Source organism: Malurus melanocephalus, unplaced genomic scaffold, assembly GCF_030028575.1.
Source record: "Malurus melanocephalus ecotype Western Australia unplaced genomic scaffold, MMel_1.1 scaffold_196, whole genome shotgun sequence".
Classification (NCBI taxonomy): domain Eukaryota; kingdom Metazoa; phylum Chordata; class Aves; order Passeriformes; family Maluridae; genus Malurus; species Malurus melanocephalus.
The window spans coordinates 468,821-482,858 of NW_026623428.1; the positions used below are offsets into that span (position 1 = coordinate 468,821).

Sequence of the window (14,038 nt, forward strand, 5' to 3'; positions counted from 1 at the left end):
CCTGGAAACCTGTAACAARGTTCATCATATCAAATCATCTGTACAATGGAGGAGAAGTTCATATAAAATGGACCCTCTTTGGGGTACCATCGAGATTTACTTTTGTAAAGCTGTTTTATTTAAGGTATACAAGTTTAAAGGCTTATGTCTTACACATTCTGTATTGAACAAATACTCATTACTGAAAATGTTGCTTAAAATGACACATTGATTTTATACGTCAGGTCATGAGGAATATAACACTGTCTGGAAGATGCAAGGCTTCAGTGATCAGAGAAATTCCTATATAGGTGTAGATGTGTAAAACGGACTCAAAGTTCCCTTTAGGAACAGTAAATCTCTCAATATAAGAATAAAGGGAGGTGCTGAAGTTCTGACTTGCATAAATAACAGAAAGCAAAAACTGTGGGAAATTATATATATATATATATATATATATAAGGCAAATACAATCAAAAGGAAAAAAAAAGATATTAAAGAATAGGAAATCTGAATATCTGGCAAAAGTCACAATAGGGCAAGGTTTGGATTAGACTTGTAGAAAGCAGATTGAATCAAACAACAGTTGTCAGACTGGAAGCAGACACATCAACCATGCCCTGTCCAGTGCTGTCCATCATGGGAATAAATTTACCATATTACTAAAGAAGTGTGAAAAATGCCCWAAGTAAGGAATTGTTGGGGAGATCCCCCCCCCCCATTTGTTATTTACAGTAAAATAATGCCCAGAGGCTGGAAACAGGATTGGAAGCTGGAAACAAGTTTCAACAGCTCTTTGCTTGGTGTTGTCTAAGCCTGTTTAATTGGTATGTGTACACAAAATGAACATGTTTGTGTACACACWCACAAACACACCATCCCCTCTTACTACAAACACAAACATACAGGCATTATCAACATACCCAAACCCATGATTTTACACCATCAGGATCATGGATAAATATAGATATATTTGTAAATATATATGTATTCRTATAATGTAATGACCTCTTGGTGCATAGGTGGGCTGAGTAGACACTTGTTTCWTTTAAGAAGCAATCTATAGTTCAGATAATCWTCTGAAAACTRCTAGTTTTGTAAGAAAAGCCCACAGCACTCACAGAAATAGATGTCATGTACATTTGAGCATTATTTATTTTCCTCGCTCTTCTCCARTTTATAAATTCATAATATATAAAGAAAAAGATCATTTTATACTTATTTGTTCATTATCTGACATTATTTTGAACATGGGATATGGCAGACATATTTTTCTGCTCCTTTCTCRTTTCTGAGCCCCTGTAGCAAATAATTAATTAAGAGTGAGGTAAAAATCCTTTAAATAGGACTTCTCCTTACATTTCATGCTAGAAGACATGGATTCACAGCAGCTCTGTTAACTAGACATGTCAGAATTCCCTTCATCTCTGTCCAGAATTACAGAGTATTATGGTATGCTGTGGCTATCAAATCCATGGATATTCCAAGCCTGGACACACAACCCCCTCTGAAAATCACTTTGCACCTTGTGACAATGTAAGTTTTATATCTGTGTCTGCAATCTGAAGGGGAGGGAAGGCAGRAAGATCAATCTATAGCATATCTTAGTTCCATGATGAGACCCTGGTAATTAGGTCATCCTCAATCATCACCACTTTAATTGGCATTTTTCTAATGTCAGGAAGAGAYGCCTAAGATTTAGGTGTCTGATGCTGCACCAAAAGGCCACCAAAAACACACAGCCCTGTGCCAGCATTGACATTTGAATTATTTCTTGTTATAAAAACAAAGACTAAGCAATGAAATACAGTGTCAGAAGAGGAAAAAATTGGGGGAATAAAAGAAGCAGATAAAGTGTTGCAGGTTGTTTCTAAAAAGACAAATGTTCTCCAGCCAAATGGCCACCATCASATGAGGAAGACAGAAAAATACAAGAGATCTGTACCAATGGGAAAACTCAGAGCCCAGATGACCAACTCTTGTTATTCCATAGGTTTCTAGGCAGACTACTGCAAGACATTTTCTATTTTAAGATGTATAGAGTAAGATTTCAGAGTTACAATACACCTCAGGCTTCCATGAGCTTTCCAGTAGGTTTTTATTTTTGGGGTACCTTGGTTGTACAAGGACCAGGAAAATAAATATAAAACACTTTCAGATCTATTTCCCTCATTCTGTCTCTGATTCTTTGCAATTTTTTTTCCTCATCCTGTAATATTTGCCTCCTGCTCCCTTTTCATCCTGTGGAGCCGTATCYACTGGAAGAGCTTACCTGCTAATATTCTCAATCACTATTTAAAGAAAAAACCTACAGAATTSAAAACAGTATTGTTCAACTAGGTACTAATACATTTATTTATGCATTCCTTCATTCCTTTTGAGCAAAATCTGATTTGGCCCTGCATCTTATGTTTCTTAAAGATAAACAGGGCATTATTTAAAAAAGAGAAGTTCTTGTTTAAGCATAAGCCAAATGCACCTTGGTGAATACGACAGCAGTTCTTATTTATGCACAAGTAAATCAAGGCTGTATTTGCCCTACACAGTTTTAAGGTTTTCTGCCATTATGGGTTAAATTGATTCTGTTAATTGTTTAGGTAAGATGGGAAACAGCTCTTTGATAATATTTTATGCTGAATGGCATTAACTTACTGACTTGGATGGTTACACTTCTTGTTCAAGATAAATGTTTCCAAATATTTACACTGAGAATGTGCTCTAAATAAATGTATCTAGCACTACATTTTATTCATTAACAAAAGATTTGAAGCTCATGATGTACCAAATCAACTGTTTGMAAATCTACACATCTTGAATAGAGAAAGAAAGAACAAGGGCAGGATGGAACCTTTTTTTTTTTTCATCTTTATAGTTTTATCTAGAACTGGATATATTTAAACTAAAGGGTTGTTTAATAGCTTCCCAGGCTTTGATTTATTTCACATTGAAGGGATTCTGTCCCACATCAAAGATGTCTGTTAAAGAAAAAAAAAAGATTCATTTCTTGAAAAACAACYTCCCCCCACCCCCCAACCTTTGGCKGAACACATAATTTTCAATTTAGGAGCAGGTGACAGTAAGATATCTCCCAAGGGCAGAGTATTTAGACTTTTACAGAACTAAACAACTCCATTGTGATGAAAGCTGGGCATTCCTCAGTGYTGGGATCGAATGAAAACCTTGGAGTTTCACTAAACTTTGAGACTGASAGTGTAAGAGTTTTACAAGAACCATTTAACATTTATCATCAYATCCTGCAAGTTACATTTAGACAAGGGAAATTGTTACATAAAGCAAACAATTCTTGCATGTAGTAAAAAAAAAWGCTGAAACTCCTTAAAATGGATGCATGTTTAAGAATGATGCCTCTCTGCAATAACCTGTCAGCAATAATGGGTTCCCATAAACAGGAAATGGTGTTTTAAAAATAGGAACAGATCATTATCATCTCTGATGACAGAAACTACATACTTTCTTTTTTTTGATTATGTTCAGTGCAAAGTCCATCAAGTGGAGCACTTGCACAGACCAAGCAACAGGAAATTGTAATGTCAGAAGAGAACAGGGGAAGTTTCTGTGACATAACAGTGGCAGAAGTTGTGGCTGCTGGAGATCAGTAGGAAAAGGCTGAAGGACGAGAAATGATGTAAAAGTGATGTTTTAAGTTTGGAGAAGAGGGTTTGAAGAGCCTGCAGGTTACTAATGAGGAAAGGGAAAAGAGGCTGGAGATAGGCTTGAAAGTCAATCAAATGAACCTGAAACCCTGGAAGGAATCTCGCAGCTGGAAAAGGCTGTAGAGGGAAAGGAGATAAGGGAATGWAGAGTCACTGGAGGATCTAAGAAAGGAGACAGTGAAATTCTGGATGCAAAMTATTAAGAGAGCRAATCTGRAAAAACGAGGGTAAGGCGATTCCTYGAATTAGGAAGACAAAGTCGAATATGAGGCATATCCATGCAAGGGTTGAGGTTTTAGTAACTGGAATATTGTAACATTTTTCATTTAGAAAATTTCTCTTAATGACAGGAGGCAGATTTTGACAGGAGTGGTTGGCAGAAGAAAAGCTCTCAGTACTCAAGAAGAAAACTGGAAGACAAATTTGGGGAGATACCACAATTCAGGATTTCTTGGATGTCAAGAGTGTAGAATTATGAAAAGTACAACAGAAACTGATACTCTTTTTTGTCTTGTAAAGTCTAGAACAGGAAGCTTCTCTACTTTAGAACTCTTACAAATCTAACAGATAGTAAATGACATGAAAATTAGTTAAAATAGATCAGTTTTAGGAACTTGTACTACATTTTAAATATGCCTTTAACTGCCCATGCATACTACTGCTATAAGACAAACTGCCCTCATCAGTTTTGCAAAACACCATTTCCAAAAGTGAAGCTTTGTCTCATATTATTTGTGTTCAGATGATGAATTCACTTGCTTTTTCTAAAGATTCATTATTCGATTTTGCATCTATTAAAAAAACAAATTTGCACAGAGGTTTATCACTACAGCCTTTCAACAGCACACAGAAAACTGAAACTGTTGGAAATGCACAACTGCGCTTTATGCAACAAAAGCCTATTTATAAATTRTGACTCCATACACAATGTGCCTTGGGGATTGTTCCTGTTCTAATCAAATACTTTTGCAAATTTGTTGCCAAGAACYGATATTTACCTGTAATAGGTGAAAAAAATGATACAATCAGGTAAAATATGTTTTCACATAACACTGTGGATGTTTTATTCACTCACTAGCCAGCTTCTAAAGGTTCCACAAAAAATTAAATCACATAGCTTAAATATTTGTCTGCAAATAACACTGGTTAAATAACTCTGCAACATCTGGTTTCCTTTTCTGTTTGCTATTTGAGAGCTTTTTCTGAGTATAATTAATCCTTATAAAATGGGAATAAAGCAAGTTATTGTCTTTTGGAAACTGATGAAGTATATTACAAGTACAGAGAAAGGGACTGTACTTCATTCTGCACAGCAGAGTAAAGATGCCCACAAAGAGGAAAAAAAAAGTTTATGTTCATGTGAAAATGGGACTTGGAGCTCAGAGGTCTAGATTCACTTAACAAATTTAGCAAAATGAAGTACTTAGAGTAACCACAAAGCTGAAGTGGAGAATTTCAGCAGAAGGGCACTGCGAAGAGTTGGAAAATAAAAGCACRGAGAGACATGACAGGACAGTTTCTGTCTGCCTTGATTTTCCAGGGCTCTGTGCCAACACAGACTGAATTTGTGGGCCAGTACAGATAATCAAAGTGGAAAAAAAAATCCAGCATGTGAATGGTGCTTCTATGGGAGCTGTGGTAACATACACAAGTATTTGCATGTTCATGACAGTATTGATCTAAGACCAAAAAAAGGTTTTGTCCTCCCTGTATCTGCCAGTCTGCACAGCAGAACAAAGCCACACTCCTAAGAAATCATCTTTGAATTGAGGATTCATTACTGTAACGCTTCGACCAGCAGACCTTGAAAAGGCAGCTCCAAACCAAGCTTTTTAAAGAAACTCTACATTGGAAAAAGTCTTTATTATGCTAATTAAAGTAGGCAAAACTAACATATCCCAATCTTTCTTTTAGAAATCAATAAAACCCTTCCCTCTGCGCTCCATAAACATAGGTTTAACATAAAGAGGTCAAAAAGAGACACTGAATCTTGTTGAAAATGCTGTTTCTGTTTCATGGGGCGGGGGGGAGAACAAAAAAAGAAAGAAAAAAGAAAGAAAAAAAGAAAAATGAGAAACAATAAACTTAGTAAAACACTCTTTTCTACTGGTGCAGTTCAGGTCCACATATAAAATTTAAATAAAGGGTAAAATTTTTTCTCCCTTTTAAAATCAATTCTGTCACCTCCTCAAAATCACCATAGGAGATTCATGTTGATAAGCTAACTACATATCAATAATGCATAATAAAATATTATCTAGTTTACACTTTTGTTTTGAGGCTTGATCTGATTTTGCCTTTTAAACACAAAACACTAYATTTGTAACTTTCTTTGTCACCTTTTATAATCAAAGCTTATTTTATGTTTCAACAAGGTATCACCCACAAAARGAATCAGACTCTAAGGAAGAGGCTGGTCCAGCCCCTTTGATACCTACACAAGCAACAGCTTGAACCACAGACTCCAAAACACAACARAGAGCTTGGCTTTTTTCAAGAAAGCCTCAGAAAGACTCGGGATAAAACCTTCAGCATCCCTCAGCAATTCAGACTGTACAATATAAATGAAAGGAGAGTGGGTAATGCACGTAGGAGTCACACAAACATAACATTGTAAACACCCACTGTTTGTKGTATTCAGTATAATAAACCTCTAATTCTGCAACCAACTTAATTGAGAATTAAGAATTAAATTAAGAATAGAATTTAGGCGTACTGCATATCTAGACGTGCATTGGACTTTGCTTGCATGGATTGAATTAAAACCATGTATTTGCATTACCAGTTTGGCCAAAATTAATTAAGTACTCCAGGTATGCCACATTACACCATTTCCAAACATCAGTTTGCCAGCAGAAATCTTCCCAGTGAAAATGTGTTTTTTTWAAAATATGCTTCAAATTTCTGCATTTTTCTGCATCAATCTGTTATGGAATTATCTTTCACTATTATCCCAGCTTTTATTTTGTTTGGTGTTTGTTTTTGAGTCGTAAATGCATTTCCATTTCATGCTATTCCCAGTTAGGAATAAAATGACGTTACTTCCAAGGAAGAAAATTATCCGGGAATCTGTTCTGCATTTGTAGACAGGAGAGAGGCACTTTGAATGGAGAAGAAGAATTAAATTAGCCCCAGATATAGGGGCTGAATACTAGCCATGTGTTTTTGAAGTGAGTATCTGCAAACCCTTTCCTATAGATCCTTTATAGTCTGAACTTTATAACAATAAAGGTATAATCTGGTAAAAAGTTTGCTGCCCTACAGCAAGCACAAAATACTATTTATTTTTTTCCTTCATTCAAAGGGACCACTGGTCTTTGAATTAAATATTTTTACCTTCCCCCATGGCCACCAGTTTAGAATGAAAGCATATTCCATGTTTAAGATTCTATATTTACTCAGTTTAAATATTTATGGGTGAGATGTATATACAGTATTGAATAAAACAGAAACCAGATTCATTCCTTAATGAGTGAGAAAGAATAAACTTCATATGGGGCAAAAAGCAGTGCTAGAAATTGTCACTGCTTTCAAGTCAGCAGCCACAAGAAATGTTGTCCTCTCAACTACTGTACAAAACAACAAAACCAAAAGCAAGTGTTATTAGTTTTTCTTTCATATTATCAGATTTTTATGACAAAGGTTAGAATGTTCAAAAATGTGTTTAAATTTATTCAGCTGTTCTCATAGTTTCATGTTTCACTGGGCAGCTACACTGCATTACATTCCCATATGACTGGATTAAAGTTATCTAACAGGCTGGAGAAGTTATTAGTCCAGCATCTGAATACTTGCTCAGAACCTTCTTCAGCAAGTATTGATAAGCTGCAAAAGTTGTATTGATTTGTTTTTTTAACAGGACATCCATGGTATTTGGCAGATCAGCACTCCTGAAGAGTGCTCTTCCTCCAGAGACACTGACAAACTAAAATTGGTGTTAAATCCAGTTGGAGGGAGACTGGACCCAAGGGAGAGGTAACGGGAYACAGAGACCTTAACCTTTAGGTCATCAATTTAAATTCAGCTCAAGTTGATCATGACCAACATTCCCACATGATGAATGTTTGTTAGCCTGTGCAAAGAATTAGGCACAATAAATATTGGTGGACACATTACCAAGGTAACTGATCCCTTCTGGTAATCTCAAAAGAATACCTACACTCTGACCCGCCACCCAAACCATCCCAATGCCTCTGGGTTCTTGGAATCCATCACGACTGCATACTCCAAAACAATGTCCTAACCACCATTAAATTAYTTTCAACAGGTTTTGGAAGTTTTTCTTTTCATTTAGTGGACATTTCAACCAGAAGCATCCTCAACAGTGATCACAGAGTTCACTTCATCATAATGAAATAGAGTGTGCAAAGAATACACAAGGCTATGTTGAAAAATGACATTAAATTCATTGTTGTTACAGCCCAAGTACTACTTTTAGGCAGATTTGGTTAAAAGAATGGATATGGGAAAAACAGAAAAACCAGAGACAGCTGACAGGAATAACCAGAGGCATGGAAAKACAGTTGTGTATGGAGTCTGAGATTGAGATTTAGTTTAGAGCCCAGATTAACAAATGTTGCCTGGTATGAATATACAAAATAATGATTATTACAGACATTTCTTCAGAGCCTGGGGGTTATGAATAAAGCTAAGCACAAAGGTTCGTTCCCAGCCTATGAGAATTCTGAAGATTTCAGAAAGGTCTTGTTAGTATTAGGACAAATCCTTTCACAATTTTCACAAAAGCAGAGATACCCAACCTATTACAGACAATAGTCCAGTGGCAAAGACAGTTGCCTTGGATGCATTAGMTATTCAGCTGGATTTAAGTCTCTATTCAGCTGGATTCAGAAAAGGAAATTGAACCAAAGTCGCATGTCTTAAAGGATAATGCCTGAACTATTAGGCTCTGGGTATTGTAATGCAGATTTCCCTCAACTTTCTTTTTGAGCAGTTCCATTTCCAATAAATTATTTATTTGCTATTTGAAATTAAAGCTTGCTAAAGGAAATTTCTTTAAAATTCGTGAGAGAGGTTTCAGGTTTGATAATGCAACAATTTAAATCAAAAACTCTGTTAACTTGGAAAAATCCCTATTAGCTTCAGTATTTCCAAGAGCAGATTAAAAAAAAAATACTCAGACATTTGTAAACAATCTTTTTCCTTTGTGGCAACACTAAAAAGAGGACAGCAAGATCATCCCATGCAATCTTTTCCTGTTCAAGATATCAAGTAATTTGAGGCTGAGGAATCATTGTTACAAACCATCCATCAATCAAACCTTCCTATAAAAATACCCAAATATATAATAAAATTATAAAGGTTTTTATGCAAAATTGATCAAGGGAGAGCACAACAGCATTCACAATTTTTTTTTTTTTGGTTAATTGACAATGAAGTTGATTATTTTTATAGCTGGGAGGATAAGGTCTTTAATGTGAGCTTTAACTAACATAAGAGTCGTATTTACGTCGATTTACTTTTACCCTTCCAATGTATAATATTGAAAGTATGCTGTTCCCAAATGAAACAGCAATTTTCATGTGATTGGAACTACAAGACTGTTTTTCTTAGCTTGTTCTTCTRTAGCTGATCTTACATTTGACTACTGCCTCCGCTGAGATGCTTATTGATCACAACTTTTAGTTATTGTTACTGCCTCACGCAGGGCTTCCCAAATTGCACGATTCTAAATCAACTAAAGTCATGTGATGTGGTTTATCCACAGTTACACAATTTTTTTTTCATTTTTTAAGACCTTTACTCAACCCCCAAGTTTACCACTACAGCTTTCTGTAGAAATGTGTTCTCCTGSCCCCTCCCACTCAATTTTCCCATTCTGGCTTTCATTCAGCCCTCTCTATTATAATGTGGGTTACTACAGGMGGATTTTAGCTATTTATCCCAAATTCATACAGCTGCTACCTAAAGGCCTCCTTTAACACCCCAACATACACCCTTCATAAGGCGATGAAGCCAACAGCATCCTAAGCAGCTCCTGCACAGAAAATCAYTAATATCATTACAACCTTTATCAATTGAACTCCTGCTCACTGGGAAAGGACAGACAATGTTACACWGAGCAAGTGATGGCCCTGCTAAAGGCAGGTTATGGGACAGTGAGAGCCCTGCATGTGGCACCATAAAGCTGCCAAAGAAACTGCCCCTAAACCATGAACAACAGTGTACAGACAGCATCCTTCCCACTCCTGAGTGTACTCCTACTACAGAAAAGGTTCCATTGCCATGAAAATAGACACCAGYAAGGCAGAAAAAGAGTTGTCTTTGAAACCAATCACCTGTCTTAAATAYAAGTTTCTATTCCCACCTCCACCACCCTAATTCACGGTATTACAGAGCAGCAACAGCTCACATTTGGATACCAAACAAGGTGATACACTTACTGCCAGAAAAGCAACGTGTACTGAATCACATTATTCCTCCAGTGTTTTAAACAGGTAGAAAAAATAATAGAAAAACAGCCAAGGAAATTGACCGTTCCAATTTTATACTGTCTGTAGCTCTTCGGACAAAAATAGTGCACAGATGTCATTTTCAAAATCAGCATTCCTATTGAAAAGGAAACCAGGCTCATCCTAGTTGATCTTACACATTGACTAATTCACCAAAATAATTCCACTGRGGCAGATAAATGCATTTGCATGAATAAGGGTCTGCACTGCARGACTTCATAAAAACACATAAATGGGGAAAAAAATAAAAGGAAGCCTAAGAACTAAGTCAGCAATTTTGACAACCGTTTGTTTTATAATGGCAATGCAGTCAATTTACTTGGCTACTCCTAAGTTTAAGCACACACTGCTCTACAGAGCTGCCTGAACAGCATTAACATGTTTAAAGCAATTTCACTTTTTAAGCTTCAAAACATGCTGTGTTTGTCTCTGCCCCATAACTGACAATGCACTTTTGAACCACAAATTCTTCCCATTCTCTTGCTTAATTATAAGACATCCTTTAAAGTTTAGCTTATGTGTGAAAAACATGTTCATAAAATTTCTCAGTTCTAAATTCAAAGGGACTGTTAAATTAATCTAATTAAAAGCCTGAAAATGTGGGAACTCAAAATGGGTCGTGAGGAGAATTTAAGCATGCGTAGCTAAAATGGTGATCCTGGAGGCGCCTACCTCATCTGGAGATGTTTCTGATGGCAATAAAGGCTTTGATGGCACACAGGCCAGACCCAGAAGCTGCATGTCTGTGCATGGACAGAGTTTTCCTGCTCATCCAGGATGGATCCTCTCGTGGCTCAGCTCATGCCTGAGCCTGGGGAAGCTGCACAGCTGATCTGAGTTTGCCCAGCAGGTGCTCCCCGAGCCAGCCCCACAAACACCAGCCAGGTGGGTTTACAAAACCYTTCAGGTGCTATTTTCTTCCACAATGGGCCATGAGCAGGAGTCATTGCCAGCCTGGCAGCAGCCCTGCTCATCCCAGGAGCCAAATCTCCAGCTCCTCTTCCTTCTCCAGCCCAGGACCCAGCAATGCCTGTGAGCAGAATGCTCCAACTGCTCAGCTGCAGTGAAGGCTGGGACATGGAGATGGACACRCCAAAGTTCTACCACTGAAGCTCTATCATTGTGCAGAAAATAATTCCAGATTCATTGGGCCAGAGAAAGAACACAAGAGGGAGCAAGAGTCTGTAGCCTAGTGATGTAGGCACTCAGCTGGGAAAAGGAGTCCTGGGTTCCTGGCCTTTGCTCCACACAAGCTTCATGCAATTTATCTAACAGCCTTTCAGCAATCTAAGTCCTAGCTTCAATCTGGCCATGTCTGCCTTCCTGATCCAAGTCTATAAATAACACTYTTTTTGCAAACATCAATGTATCTCTTGTATGCTTTTAATGCWGAGTTTTAAATAGAAACCATCAATAAAACTGAAATGTGCCAAAACCTGATTTCATATTCAAAACCTTATTTCATATCCATTTTCCTTTATAAGTACTTAAAACACAAGAACTTACTTGAGATTGAATTAAAAATACTATTAAAATGCAAATCCATGGTTTTCCCTGTGTCAATAATGCTGCTTTGAATCAATAAATTGGAATTTATTTTTTCATCTCATCTTTCTYAGGATGAGGTAAGATTTTTAAGAAGTTATAACAATAGTAATCGCCTTCTAACATCTTTATTCTGCTCAGTTTCTGATTCTCACTTAACAGTATTTTCATTTGCTGGTTCTCATTCCCTAGCACAACAGTGCAATGTCATGCAGGCGACTTTAAATCCAAGCAAGGTTACTCTGAAATTCCCACTCCAACAATTTCATGGACATATTTCTGGTTTTGCTAAACATTCTTTTCATAATAGCTTCATTTTGGGCCTAAGCCTACATAACAGGGTCCCTTTAAATAATATTCCATGCCTTGAAACATATTACAAAAACTGTTATATCAAGGCAAGTTATGCAAGGGCTCTCTATGGTTTTAGCATATTTACTCTGTCACGCCATGTGTGAGACTGCAGCCTCCACAACAAAACCTTTACACACTGAAGTCATTATCTCTGTGAAGTCTGCAACTGGCATTTAAAACTTATTGATGGCCTGGGTATTGGTGGCTCAGTAGGCAGCGCTCTTGCCGGAGGCCCGGGAGGTCAGGGGTTCACATTCTGCTCAAAGAACAAGCTGGACATGTTCCAGGTTTGTGTGTGGGCTGTGCTACGCTCCTGAAGGGGCAGTCCTTAGGACAGCAAGAAAAACCTTGGCTTTTTGGGGATGTCAGAGTCCCCTTGGAAAGGGAAGAGTGGGGATAAAACAGTTTAACAAGTGAATGAGCACCGTCACACCGGCCAGGGAGATGGATTGGGTGTGTGCTAAGGACAGAATGGTCCAGCTACAACTCTGGACAGCTTTAAACAGATTGCCACAGTTCAGTCTCTGTGGTCAGCAATGTTCAAGGGAGAGCTACAGACTCAGGCATGCTCAGTATCAGCCAGCCTCCTTCAGAGCAGAGTGACTTTGGGTTCAATTTCACACCACAGAACTATGAAAAATGCATGTGCAGTTTCAGCRAGTCTAAACAGAAATGTTTCAGCACTGGAGCAACTTCCACACACATTGTACAATCACTGCAAAAATCTCCAGCCAAATATCCCCATCAACAAGAGCAACACATACAGAGAATAATATAAATCAAGATTCGACCTGCTCTGGTGTTAAACTTTGATACTTGAATATCCCAGATGTCTCCCTCCTCCTCTTCTTCTTTATAGACWGGTAAAGATGGATCTCTTGAAGGAACTGGGGATCACACTCTAGGCAAAGGTTGGACAGGTGATCAATGTACAGCATGAGATTTTGCCGTGGCTATGTGCCTCCAACAGTGACTGGATCATCTGGTTTAGAAAAACAATTCAAAATTGTAATATTTTCTAAAGCACTTATAAGGGAAWAATCAGCAAAAGGGAGAACAAGTAATTTTTATAACATGGAATATATCACAGAACTTCCTTTCATAATTTTATATTCAATTCCTAAAATRCATTTATTTTGTATTTAACATTTAAGTAATTAACTTTTCAGTTCTTTAAGAAGTCAGCCTTGAGAGGATTGCATTCCATTTCCATTGTCAGAATGTGTTCAGAAGTTACTGATAAGATCTGAAGTAATTCTTAGAAGTCAAAATTTCTTATTTTTTTGCATCTAGGCTTAGACAACACAACCCTACAAAGTGCCAAGGCCAGGCCCAGCCTGTTCATTAATCAGGTTTTAGAGCAAGCCAGTATTTATCAGCCCAATAGGATCCTGCTCTGCAGTGCTCTTCAGCGAGGTAAGCACAGAGGTTAATGTTTGTTAATGAAGATACATCTCCCAACAGTCCCTTCTTTGTCAATAGAATGAAAGGACATTTTCTAAAGGACCCTTCAGAGAACCTCAAGTGATACCTTTTCTTCCAGCATTTAGGAACACCATCTTTTATCTCCCTATCTTTTACATGGTGCTTTTTTTTTTACCATCATRGAAAAACAAATACCGCCCTTCTTCCCAGAAATACCCATTAGTATAATGGACCTTTAGGTCTAGGTTTGGTAAAATCAAGGTGTATTTAAGCAACAATGTTTACACACAGTGAAAGAGATAATTAATTACAAGCATCATGACATCTTTAGGCTATCACACAACTGATGTATAAGCAATGAGCTGCTTAAATGAAACAAGATATTGGCGGCATTATTTCAAGTTCAGAAACAGAGGAAYTCCTGACATGATCCCAGTGCAAATTTGCAAAGAATTATGAGTTCATTTTGTCRTTAAAGTATGAAAAGAAGCTATTTCAAGGAACGAAGGATGTCCTCTTAACCTGYAACAACAAATTTGTTTGTTTTTTTCTCTTCTCAGTAAGAAAGTAATTAGGATTTTTTCCAAT

At 37.3% G+C, this 14,038-nt stretch overlaps 1 protein-coding gene across 1 annotated transcript in view; it reads right to left on the minus strand.

The window, feature by feature from the left end:
* Positions 1-14,038, minus strand: part of ERC2 (ELKS/RAB6-interacting/CAST family member 2) — a 369,196-nt gene that overhangs the window by 42,187 nt on the left and 312,971 nt on the right. The window contains exon 16 of the mRNA XM_057373393.1: positions 12,817-13,007. The gene's annotated coding sequence lies outside the window, so the exon portion shown is untranslated. The remainder of the gene's footprint in view (positions 1-12,816; positions 13,008-14,038) is intronic.